The following is a 14,291-nucleotide window of genomic DNA, read 5'->3' as shown; positions in this document are numbered from 1 at the left end:
GTTAAACCCAAGCTCACCCACCAAGTCCATGTAGAGGTGGCTGCTTGGCTTCTGTTAACAAGATGGCATTAAAAATCGTAATGAATCCTCTATGGAACTACAAAGAGGAAGGTGGTATCCCCCTTGGAAGTACCACAGCGGTATTTGGAGGATGCCTTAGGGGCTGTAGGAAGGGACAGCATTCGTCCATTCCCCAGGAATAACTCAAACACAGACTTCCTTCTTTAATTACAATAGTTCAGTGCATACATTTGCAAGGGCCCATGTCAAATGCAAATGTAATGTTTTCGTGAGTTGGAAAGTTGAAGAGGAGTGGGTTGTACTGTATATGTGTGCAGTATGTGTGTGAACTTGGGCGCACAAGCGCGCGTGTGTGTGTGTGTGTGTGTGTGTGTGTTTTAAAATAATCCTGAACCAGCAAGCATTTCCATGCATCCCTAGGACTTACATCTTAAACCTCCTTTTCAACTGAGAGCTTGCACTTAAATGGTCTTAATTGGCTCAGGTGCACTTGTTATACAGTCCATGATATAGAAAGTTGCACCTCACTGAAATGACAAGTGAAATGGTTGACTATGCTCACCTATTGATCATTTAGGAATTTAGGATCCTCCCTTTATAGATTTTAAAGATAGGCAAATGCCATTCTTCACATTGAGTGTGTGCGTGTGTATGTGCATGCGTGTGTGTGTATGCTTGTGTGTGTGTGTACGTGTGCATTTGTGCTGACTGAATCTAGGTGTACGTGTGTGTGTCTGTGTGTGTGTGTGTGTCTGTGTGTCTGTGTGTGTATGTGTGTCTGTGTGTGTGTGTGTGTGTGTGTGTGTGTGTGTGTCTGTGTGTGCCCTTTACACAGACAGGTGTGATACATACTTAGTATGCATTTCTTTCAAACACTGAAGGTCTCAGGATTCAACAGAATACATTTCACAGTGGATTTATCTGTGAAAAGGAGACAAAAGAGAGGCAAACAAAGATTATTTCCACAAATTGTGCAGTAATGTCTATAAATACTTTTGAAGATCATGAAGGCTGGTATCAGTATAAGGCTCAAGATTGCTTCTGCAATCAAAGTTTGAGGAGTTGACTCGTGGTGTTGATACATTCAGAATTCATTCAAAATGTTTGTTCTTTCAATAATGTATATAGACCAAGAGTAAATGCAGGGCAAATATGTCTATTTCACTTTGATGTGCCAATCAAATCACTGTTGATGTGACTATAATGTGCTATGAATGTATTCAAGCACTGATCAACCATCTCAAAAAACTCCAAAGCGCAAAATGATAGATTTTTTTCAAAGCAGAAGTGCAGTCGAAAATTAATAATTCTATTTGAGTACCATGAAATGGATGTCATCTTGTCATTTGTCCATAGCTGAGCTACTTACTGTACCCACAAACTACTTCAAAATATTTCAGGCAAACTTTCCCCTGTAAATGGGCATTGGATAAAAACATAATTAGGCTTCAGGAGTCACAAGCAGCCATTTTGAACACCTGATTTATAAAACGGTCTTGTGATCAAATTGTATCTTAAACAGTGCCTTAGTCATTTTCTGTGCAAGTAGTTATTTTTCTAAATTCCATAAAGTTAATACAAGTTTAATTACCTCCTGGTTATGTGGACATAATGCGTGTTTGAGGCCAGTGATGAGTTATGGGGTTCTTTTTCAATTGATCCTGAAACTCTTATTTACAGTAGGTAAATGGAATCACTCCCGCAATAATCCCAGTAATTTACAGTAAATGAACTCATGTCGACCTCGGAGGATTGTGAACCTTTAAGTGTGCAGTATACATTTCACCTCACTGGTCTGTTCAGCTCCATTCTGCTCAGGTGAGAACAGTGCTGTCTGTGGAGTATTCTGAGCCTCACTTTGACCGTTCGCCCTTTCAGTCCAGTTCTGAGGTCCACCCGCACAGCTGGCCATGAATTTTAAACACGCGCGGATGAAAGCGCGACCGGGAAACCGACCCCACCAGGATCTTTGATCAAATCCTTTGGCCGCTAATCAGCATTAATTACAGCAGTGCTCTGGCAGGAATTTGTTGAATATTATCGTATTGTTTTATTTATTTGTTATCACTTTTTTGGCCTTACCATAGCTCCACAGGAAAGAATTAGCCATCTGTTCCAGTTATCTTGCTGATTTTATGCAAAATACAGGCGGGTACTTTAATGAAAACAATATTGTGCTATAAATAGCATATAAACTTAGTTAATGATGTCATAGACATGAAATACAGACACATGGAACAATAGTCTCGCAAAGACCATTTAAATTCAATGCATTTCAACAACAAACTGTTGAAATTCAACCCAATTTTGGAATGGAATTTTTTAAAATAGCTTTGGTCATCAAGTGACGTAAGCAATAGAGTATGTTGGTATGAAAGGAGATACGGCAGTCTCATTTTGGCGGTTTAACTCGGTGGTTTAGTCTTCCGTGCTTCCAGGCGGGGTGACCTCCGTGGATTAAATCGTCCGCCCAAGGTTGACGTGTTGCGCTTAACAACCGGTTGTCCCGCCTCGCTCGACCGCATCCTTCCATGTCAAACAGCCTCTCAAGTTCACTCGCCCCGTCGTGGCGCTGATGGGAACCCTGACAACGCCATCGCCCGAGTGCAGCCGCGTATCACGCACCGAGCGAGGCCGGCTCCCTCCAAGGTCATCCCTCATCGTCTGATGAAATAGGACAGAAATTCAGCAACCGCTTTGCTTATTTCTTTCTTTTTTTAATTTTTTTTTTTTTTTAAGCAACTCTTGTGGAAAAAGGTGACCTGGTAATGCAGGTACACTGGATAATAGAAAGACAGCAGAAAAGGATAAGATAATGATGGAACTAGGCCACAGGGATAGGCGCCCATTTTACATGTAAATGAAGTGGGCCCCGCCCCCTGGCTTTATGATATGTATAACTTCCAGGATCATTTACAACGTCCTTCACATGAAGAGGTGGTCCACTTTCTGGGGTTATTTTCATATCGTTTCAGTTTGAGGGTATTGTTTTGACTGGCCATGACATTTCAGAAATTCACTTCATACGCAGTCTGTATATACAGTGATGCTCTGCCTTCTCTGGGTTCGCTTTATTAGGCATCCTGATGTCTCTTAAAATAGTTTACAAATGGAGCGTACTTGATGTATCACCATCACTGTTAAGTAAGTTAAGTATTTGTTTTAATTTTTTCTTTGGATGTATGGCAGTGACTTGAGTACATTGTTAATGTTCAGTAAGGGTAGGCACTGCCACTGTAAAGTTGGCTGATCTTAAACCTCAGAAGGTGAACAATGCTTTTAAATAAACTAGTTGAAAATAAGAAAATGAATATATTAATAATAATAATATTAATAATAATAATAATAATAATAATAATAATAATAATACATTTTATTTGTGCTTTTGAAGATACTCAAAGACACTTTACATAAAAGTGATACAGTAAATGAAATACAATTAAATGGTGCAAATAATAATAATAAAAAAGAAACAGTGATATTAAATAAAGCAATAAAAGCAGAAGAGTTTTAAGGGATTTAAAAAATGGACAGAGAGAAACGATTTGGGTAGAGTTCCAGAGGGAGGGGGCAGCGACAGAGAAGGCCCTTGATGACAAATTTAAACACTGCCTATTGTGAAAAGTATTAGGAAATACTTCATCTCCTATTATATTTCTTGACGACTTTGCAAGGTTGACACTTTAATGATATATCTGAGCCAAAATATTGAAGGACAGCGGACAAATATCCGTGAAACCGAGCCCCGAATGCAAATTCAACAGATAAGCCGAGGGTAAACTCCGCCGCCCCAAAGATGAGAGGAGGCGCATTTCGGCAGACAAACCTCCACAGATTTGAGCCGCAGATAGTCAGCGCACCCGTGCCTTCAATTTGTAATGGCGACGGTTTGATATCGGCCCTCTCCACGCGTGATAAACACAAAAGGGAAGCGCGTCTTCCTCGGGCTGGGACGGTCTCCCCCCCCCGACCTCTCGGCGACGCGGTTGTTTATCCCGTGCCTTTGTTGCCATGCCTGTCGATTGAGGGGAGAGATATTGCGTGTCAAGAGCCCTCCTGGGCTAAGCTATCATTTCAAACTGTTATCGCACAATCCTGGCTCCCGGGGGGCTCCCGGCAGACGGGGGCGTGCGAGGAGCAGCAGACATTAGCGCAGTGAAGCATGTGGAGGACGGGGAGAGGTGGCTGCACAGGATGAAATGGCCTGGCTGTGTTCGTACCCTCAGTCAGGCACGGTGGCTAAGTTAGCGCAGTCTGCTAAAGCTAGTGTTCTTAGGCTGTGTTCATAAGCTCAGTGATTTTAATAATAATAATAATAATAACTTTTATCCAAAGAGACTTACACTTCATGAGAATAAGCAGGGGACAATCCCCCCAGGACCGATGCAGGGCTAAGGGCCTTGCTCAAGTGCCCAACGGTTGTGCGGATCTTATTATGGCCATACCAGGGCTTGAACCACCTACCGTCCGGGTCAAGCATCTCAGCCACTAGGCTACAGGCTGCCCCTGTAAGGGGAGTCTGCTAGTGCTAGTGCTCTTAGTTTGTAGTCACACTCTCAGTAAACCATAGTCGTTAGCACTGCCTGCTAATGTTGTTTAAAAAAATTGCCAAATGCAAGGAGCATGTCCAATTCCCACTCTAATTTGGAAAGGCCACTTTGTCTGCAACCATAGCTGCATTCATGTAATGAACCCCACTGCTGATTCAGAAGATGTAGCATCCACTGTTCTTCTTTTCACAACGCAGGCTACAGATGAGCTTGCATAGTGCGGAGTCAGAGGAAGACCTTTTGTTTACAGCCCTAGTATGCAGTTCATGGGTGGTTGACCAACCAGTGGGGGTCGATTTTCAATGGAAGCATAGCAGTAGGGTCTGACCAATAAAGCAGCAACTGTGGGACACAACTGGTATTCACCTATGCTCTGGACTGGTAAGCTCTAAGGGGTGATTAACAGCTAAATGTTTTTCAGTCTCCTACATATTTATGTCAAGCCTCCAAAAACATTTTTTTTTAGGTTTTGCATTACACTGTAAACAAGACATGGAGAAGAGGACAGCAGGCGAAGACAGCCGCCTGACTGACGGAATGAAGGACGCCCGAGCTGAGCCGCGGGAAAGAGACGAAAGCGAGCTGGAGGGGGAAGTGTGCTGAGGGTTGATTTGACAGCTTAATGCAGACAGAGCCTGTGGCTCATTCCCAGTTAGCCTCGTACTGCGTAGCACATTATAGCGGCTAACGCTAGGCTGCGCCTTCTTTATGATGCTTAGAGAAGGAAATGCTAACACTACCTTATCAGCAGCACTGTTTTACCGCCGTGGCTGAAAAGCGCCGCTAATCCCACCTGCTGAAGGAAGAAGAGGGGGCAGGGATGTCTTTGCAGCCTGGTGCTCGTGCCCTTGCTTGTGTGAAAGTCACTTTTGTCATGTACACCCCCCCCCCCCCCTTTATTTTAATGTATTTATTTATTGGACAGACTCCAAAAAGAGTAGTTTCAACAAAAACACAGAGGGAATGATAATCCCCAACAACTAAATAAAAAAATATACATCAAGGGGAAAAAATAAAAACTGGAAATTGAACCTGAAATTGAATGTTCCCACATGTCCCTGAAATTCAGCTAAACTCATACAAGACGCAAATTTTGCTAGGAGCTTTCACACAAATCCAGAGCGTTCTAAAATTGCCTGCCATTTCACAAAAAAATTGTTTGGATCTTATTTCTCCTTGATATGATTGGTTGGGACTGTACCACTTAGGAGAGTGCAGATGCTGTGAGCTTCACCACTGACCTATCATAAAAGATTTAGTGTTAGTCCCTGCCCTTTTTTTTGTGTAGGTTCATGACCTCCTGTGCTTTTGTGTTTCTGTAAGAACTCGAGGGTAATTGAAGAGAACAGCAAGAGATATCCCGCATTAAAAATACAACAGCCATGTGCAGGAGCTGGAGAAGGCCAAAGCTCACTGTGCATTATCCAAAACCCAAGCTCTGTACTTCTGTTCCCATAATACACGCTGTTAAACATTTTGTTCTTTGCCCAAACACAGCCCTAATACAGGCGGGTGTAAGACTGGGATCACGGGAAACTGTTCTGAGTATGAAATGACCTTGAGATATTTCCTGAAAGCCAATTAATTTTCACTCATTTGGCCTCCACACAGGTGACTCAATTAGTGTCACACTATATTTAACCCCAACTCTCTTTGCCTGTGGCACTGTGACCCTGAAATTCATTAGCTGCTCAGCTGTCTCTTAACTGAATCAGTGCAATTGTCCTCATTTTCTAAGTCAAAAATAAAATAAGTGTTCCAAGTTTAATATAAATGTGAACCATGCTATTTTTTTAAAGCCAATTTTTCTTTTTTGAAATTTAATGAGATTACACTTTAACAACATGCCACTGTAACCTGCAAATATTCTGCTCGAACATTTTCTTCAGTGATACAACCCTGACTTGCCTTCATAAAGGGAATCATTTTTAGTTATTAACAGAGCCCTGTATGGTAGGTGTGAAAATCGTGAAAAGCTCCCCAGATTTAACTATTTTTCCTGACAAAGAACACTCTAGCCAGATAGGGTTTCTCAACAGAGAACAACAGATCCTAGCAACCTTTCTTCAGAGAGTGTACACAAAACACCTAGTGATGCTAACGATCCAGTACACAAAACACCTAGCGATGCTAACGATGCAGTACACAAAACACCTAGCGATGCTAACGATGCAGTACACAAAACACCTAGCGATGCTAACAATGCAGTGCACAAAACACCTAGCGATGCTAACGATGCAGTACACAAAACACCTAGCGATGCTAACGATGCAGTTCACAAAACACCTAGCGATGCTAACGATGCAGTACACAAAACACCTAGCGATGCTAACGATGCAGTACACAAAACACCTAGCGATGCTAACGATGCAGTACACAAAACACCTAGCGATGCTAACGATGCAGTACACAAAACACCTAACGATGCTAACGATGCAGGCTACGCCGTGTCGGCTCACGTGCGCTCCGGGGCGAATTGACGGTAACCCCTCTGAAAAGCTCTAGGCAAAGGCAGGCCACGTAATGAGGCCTGACTAACTGGATTGATTGCGTGTAGCACATCTTCCCTTACGCCAGGCGCGGGGTCGTCAGAGTCGTGCGCTTCCGCTCGCGATGAGAGATTCGCCCATTAGTTTTGCAGGTGGACTGACACGGTATTGGGTGATTTCTTATCGGAAGCATCCAGCGTGTCATTTCCACACGGCCGAGTCCCGCTGGATTTCGCCGCACGTTACCTCATTATAGTTAGCGCCTAAAATAATATACTGCACCTTCATGCTTGGGTCCGTTTAGAAATGTTAGCCCCTCAGCAATGTTACATTGTGATAGATTGAATTAAAACGGAAGCAGAGGGAGCAGGAAATAACATTGTTCTTGGCGATTTATTGTCCCTTAAATTAGCGAAACATGTAGGGGGATGTATGAAAACAGTTTACACGTTTAGATTTTCAGATATTGAGGAGGATGGGAATGCGCAGTTGGCATTGCCCTCCATTAGTGAGATGTGTTTTTAAGAAGACATGTTTAAAAGAGAGCTCCAGATGTAGGCTTTTGGATGAGAAGAGCATGGCTTCAGATGATTAGAAGCTGGTATAATCACCTGATGAAGTGTAAGATACTGTTGCCTAGCAACTTAGTTTCCTTGCTGCCTGAACTTTCTTTGCTCCCGGTATGCTAATGAGGAAAAGGAACGTATGGGTATATACTGTGTGTGTGTGTGTGTGTGTGTGTGTGTGTGTGTCTGCGTGTGCAAATGTGTGTCTGCATGTGGGTTTCTGTGTGCGTGTGTGTATGTCTGTGTGTGTGCATGAGTGTCTGTGTGTGTGTGTGTGAGCATGTGTATGTCTCCTTGTGCATGTGTGAGTATGCCTGTGTGTGCGCGAGTATGTCTGTGTGTACGTGCGTATGTGTGCGTGCATGTACTGTATGTCTGTGTGTGCGTGTCTGTCAGCAAATGTGTTTACATACGCGTCTAAAACATAATCAGTGCATTGGACAAAAGGATTAGATGCCTCCTCCGATCAGTATTTTGGATAAAATTGTGTTATGATAAAAAACAAATACAGACTTACAGTATATACAAACCACTTATTTGCTTGAATTCTTCTATTAAGCCCTTTAATGGTCTGCTCAGCCGAACAACAGACCATGTTTGTACAATTTTGTTAAGCCTGTCAGATTATTGGTAGGATGAGGATAAGAACTAGACCCATTCATGCCAAATCTATATTTAGAGTAAGGGATATTCTAAAATGCATGGCCTTATTTTTAATTATCAAATAGACCTTCAGAATAATTATGTCACAGAGGGGAAACTACTACATGAAGCAAACACACACTAACAGCCAGTTTGCAATGAGTACCATGCTGAAAGTTTGACCCAGATGCAGAATTAGTTCGGATGCAGGATTAGTTGAGGAAAGGAGAGGCGCCATTTTGTGCCTCTTTCGTTCCCTCTCTGGTCCGTGACTGCTTCCCGCCTCACTCTGTGGGAGTCCATGCCATGAGCACTCATGAATGAAACATTGAGGCTAACTAGACTAAGAGTCACGACACACATACACGCGTGTGGAGGCACGCACTTGCACACACAAACACACACGCACACAAACAGGCACACACAAGCACACACGCAAACAAACAGGCACACGCAGAAACAGTTGCCTCTAGACTCAGGCAACTGGAACTGGATCAGTCTTATACAGCACATAAGATTTGTGGACACTTCAGTGACCCTTTTGGACAAAATGGCCTTTACGTTTTTACCTGTGTTGTTGTCTCCGTTTTTTTTATGTTATGTTTTGACTGATTTATTTATTCATGTTCCTGTGAAGCACTTTGTGACACTGCTGCAGAAAGGTGCTATACAGTAAAAATAGACATGACATTACTCACACACACACACACACACACACACACAGACCTGCACACAAATACACACACACACACATACACACACACACACACACACACACACACACACACACACACACACAGTAGCAGCCCATTCATTTTTAGTCAGTTGCATGTCTTTCTTCTTTTAAGAGACGACCCGGGGGGGTCAGAGTGATGTGTCTGTTTCTGAGTGAGAAGGGGATGTGCGTGCAGGTTCCAGAGACCACCGTCACAGCCAGCCCGTGAGGCTAACAGGCCATGTCTTAATGTTTGTGACTCCGTCAAGCTCTCGGACAAAAAACAACACGCAAGGTCACTTGGGAAAGCCACAACAAACAGCAGCAGTCTCCTTAAATTAGATGGTTTTCACAGCTTTTCCTGTCGAAGGCTCATTGCTCATTGCTCATTGATGAAGCCATCATACGATGATCTCAGATCAGTCCTGACAGTCTGAGCAGTTTTACAAGAGACAGATTACTCAGTGAAAAAAATTAACAAAGCATTTTAAGGTGTGAAAGCATCCCTTTCATTGTTCAATCAAAAACCTACTTTTGCATCTTTAAGAAGGGGAATCCGAGAAGCGCTGCATGCTAGGAAGATGTTCATAGGATGCAGCGTATCTGAATAGCGTGCGATAATGCTCGCATGTGAGTTTGGTACGTCCAACAAAACATTTGTTCTGAGTTTCATTTCGGTAATCTGCAAAACACTGAAGCAATAAATTAAATAAGAATGAATGAATATCAATCCATCCATTTTTATTCCTGGTCAGGGTGGGGGACTGGAACCTATCCCAGCATGCATAGAGACAAGACATGGACATGTTGCCAAACCATCACAGATCCCATACACCATTCACTCACACACTCATACCTACTACAGGCAATTTTGATAGTGACCCTAACCTGCCTGTATTTGAACTGTGGAAACTCTCTGTGCGGAGTTTGCATGTTCTCCTCGTGTCTGCGTGGGTTTCCTCCGGGTACTCCGGTTTCCTCCCACAGTCCAAAGACATGCAGGTTAGGGTGATTGGAGAGTCTAAATTGCCCGTAGGTATGAGTGTATGAGTGTATGAGTGTGTGAGTGAATGGTGTGTGTGCCCTGCGATGGACTGGCGACCTGTCCAGGGTGTATTCCTGCCTTTCGCCCAATGTATGCTGGGATAGGCTCCAGCCCCCCTGCGACCCTGATCAGGATAAGCGGGTTCAGATAATGGATGGATGGATGGAAGCAAACTCCCTTCTACCAAATAAAGAGTTGCTCCAAAATACCTATTTCAGTTGCCTTTCCCCAGACCACCGCACGTACCACAAGACCAAAACTATTGGGAGCCAAAGCTGACAGACTGATCTCTTTAAAAATGGTCCCTGACTGATTAGCAAACCTACAGGTGCGAGATTAAAACGTGAGATTACCCTTCTGACATGACCGTCTGCCCCCAGCGTGCTGTTGAGGGCAAAAATATAGCTAACCTACGAAACCCAGTGGAGAACATGCAAACTCTGCACAGAGAGACCCCAACCATGATGCCAACCCAGGCGACAATGCTACCCTGATAAGTTCAAATTTCTGATAGTCCATGGGCCAAACTTTCATGCCCCAAAACATAAGAAATTCTCCCCGTTCATCAGCCAGTCAATGTCTCTTTAAGGAGCCAACGTCATTAAGATCCGCAAGTTACAAAAAACGCCTTCTAAGCCCTCCAAACAGTTTGGTCTCACATAAACAGATTTGTGCCTCAGTCTGGATTGCGATGGCTTTAACTGAATTCTAAACAGCGCCAACCTCCTTATCTGTATCCTCAGCATTGTGAAGATTTTTTTTTCATATTTTCTTTTTTTTTGGTTTGAGGAGTGGGGTGGGGGGGTGGATTATCAGATTCAGCGTAGGGCTGCCAGTATACTGGGAGGAGAAGCCGGTGGCGTGTGGGTTTATAGACTGTCACTGGAGGCTCTGTGGGCACACAGGGAAGGTTCAGCCAGCGAACACACCTGCCCTGAAGATATATCCACCAAGAATGGGGGTACAACAGGACCTGGGGGCCCCCAAGAAGGAGCAGAATGCAGAGGCAACGCATGTTACTTCTATCATTTAGGCTTCACAGATGGTGACCCTTCACCCTTCAGTTTTCCTTGCTGTGAAGATTTTTTTTTTTTAAATGCTGATGTATGTAAATGTATTTGGAACTGCATAATTCTTCATGTAGATATCCTTGCTTGAGAAACAGTGGAAGGTTTTCTTTTAATATGCATTTCAAAATAAAGTTGAAAGCTTTGAGCAACGAAACAACCATTGAGCGTGAATGCCATGCCACGTTCTGAAATCCGTGGCTGGATTAAAAATATGGTATTCTTATCGCATTATGTAAGAGGACATTCGCGTTTTACATTTTATGTAAATGTGTTACGTTTACATCATATCGGTTTTAACAAATATATTTGAACCTACATTTAAAAACCCCCCCACCACATTAGTGATGTAATATGGCAAGTCAAAGTAAATGTACAACGGCATTATTTCGTGACGGCAGTTAAGTTACACCCTTTGGTATACAAGTGGACCTTTGTGAATTTGATGGAACACCCCTGTGGAAGTGTAATGTCTATGAAGGTGTAGCATTAGCACGATAGCATTGTTTCCACCCTAGCAGGAGAACAGGATGGCGACGTCCCGGCAATGGGCATGACAGCTTGTGACTGATGGACAAGCTCTGTCCTCTTGGGCAGGTATGGCTCCTGGTCAGATGGTCAATCGTACTGTAGGAGGAGGAGAGTATTCAGGGTAGGAGCTCTGTATTGGGAGGGGGATTCCTGCTCATCCTGCTTCCCCAGGAGCCCCTGGGGGGTTTATCCTTGTTCCTGCCTCTCTTCAGGCAATTCCTATTCCTGCATCTGTGCCCTCTAGCATTAAGGACCTCACCTTGGGGCTTGCCGGGGTTTGGGGGACACACTATGACAGCTACTGCTACGACAACTATGCACACTACAACTAATGCATGATGATGCTACTTTGATAACTATTAACCCTATGTCCCCAAAGACCCTCCCTCCAGTGTAACGGTAATGTTATCCTCCTCAGATTTTGTATTAAAATACATTATTTAGGGAATGACCTCTTCAGTTTCTCAAGCACAAATTTTATTCCCTGACCAAATAATATAAAAACTGGGTTGTGGGTGGTGAGTAGTGGCAGCAGTTGGTAATATACCTGCAATCCCAAGGACATTTACTGATTTACACTTGCTATCCCCCAAAAACACGTTTCCAAAACATCCAAAAAGATTTGCTGTACTGCACCACCATTGGGCAGGAGCTGCGATCCAGAGGCACTTAAACACACACACAAGAGCGCAAAGATCAGGGACAGATGAGCAGTGATTCCTCACCGGGGAATGTATAATCCCAAGAGACAGAAAGTGCAAGTCATAAATAGCAAACACGCATTCCATGAAGAAGATATTTATACCTACAATCAAATATGAATGACATTTTAACGAAAGTGCTGATGACATCCCATGGAAAGACCAAAAACACGTTTATGTACCCCCAGTTAGTCACTATCTTAAGGGGTTTATTTATTTTATTTTTTTGAAATTTTAAATCAGAATGCTGCAAACCCAGTCTGCTGACAATTGTGGCCAGTTTAGTCTCCAACCACAATTGCAATCCCAGAGTTTTAACAAGCTGTGCTTAATGAGTGTTTTCATGTTTTGAGAGATTATGTACTCCCCTAAGCCGTATTACAGTGTATGTCACAAGTAGCTTTGCATGCCATGAGGAACAGAAGCCCCATGTTCATATTGTGCTATATTGCAAACGATTTCATAAACAGAAGTAAAAATAAAAATGTTGCTACTGATCAAATTAAGGACAGCATTTTCCTAATTGGTGAAAGTGTGGACACCAGGCCCCTGAAACTAAATATTAGGTAGAACATAAAAAAGCACAAATGAGAACAAGCCAAACCTGTATTGTGTTAACAACTTTATGGAAAACAATGACAGGGGCAAAAAACATGTTCAGCAGCCTTAATTAAGCACAAGATTTACGGTTTGTATCTAGTTTACATGTGTATCTAGTTGGACTCACTGTTGGAGTTAACAGTAGTAGCAGTATTTGAGTGATTAGCGTAAACTATCCTTGTGGGATATGAACTCGAAGGAGAACACATGCCACAAGTTAAATGTCAGTAAATTATTATGATCGATGATAAACAATTACATCAAATCTCTGCAAAATTACACACAAGCCAAATCAGTGTACAGAAGTGTACTCATTAACCTTATCGTCGAATGCAGTTAAAAATTCATGTGAACCAGTAAAACTGAAAAAAAAAGGAAATCACATTGGCTACAGGTAGGAAGCAGGGGTTAATTCCAAAGGCAAATCCCAAATGAGGAGTACTGCATCCCCAGAAAGGTCAATCAAAGGCAGATTCGATGTTTCACTAGGTGACAACACCCCAACATTGTGCACACATTTAGATTAGAGACGGCTGGCTCGGGAGCTTAGGTGAAGCATTGTGTTCTCCCTCGCTATCCTTAGGCAGACAATATCGTTTGCACACAGAATGCAGTTATGAGCCAAATTATGTTTACAGTTCTCACGAGTCGAAGGGTGACCCCAATAAAACAGCTCAACGGACCGAAAGGCCTCGGATAGCACCCTCACTTAACGCAAAGGGTGTTCAGATAGGGCACCCGAAGGGCTTTTCGTTCTTCAAATAAGTTCAACGTTTCGCAAATATTTTCCTCAGCCCCCACCAAGCACCGGGAAGCTCTGGGGTGAACGCTGCCTTTTAAACTGAGGTTTTTGGTGTCGGTAGGGAGCCAGTTCACACTGGGATGACTTAGCAGCATCTGCGCTTAAACTAGGCCACTGCAAATACAGGCTTTCATAAATTCACAGCACATTCCTAATAAACGTCCACGGACTGGATTTGATTTTTTTCTCCAAGCCAGCTGTCAGATCAACACTCCAAGCCGCTTGTGATAGAATGGTTCGCTTGATGTTTGTGAGGACATATTCGCTGTGTTTGGACATTGTCTCTACTTCAGGACTGAAATATTTTTTTCAAATGCTCTCATTCCTCCTTTCGCTTCTGTGAAAATGACATTCCCCCCCCTGAAAATAATTCATTTATTAAACTAAATGTCCTTTTTACAGACTTTCCTTTAGGTTGCATTCTATACCAAAATGAAAATTGTGGCTGCATATGGAAACATTATGGATGTGCAATTTAATGGGAACTCGATACTGCGAAGCTACATGCCAGACAAGGAGGACAACATGTCCATAGCTAAAGGGACTTTCCCCAAAGTTTGAC

Source organism: Conger conger, chromosome 14 (genome assembly GCF_963514075.1).
Source record: "Conger conger chromosome 14, fConCon1.1, whole genome shotgun sequence".
Classification (NCBI taxonomy): Eukaryota; Metazoa; Chordata; class Actinopteri; order Anguilliformes; family Congridae; genus Conger; species Conger conger.
This window is presented reverse-complemented; position numbering follows the sequence as displayed.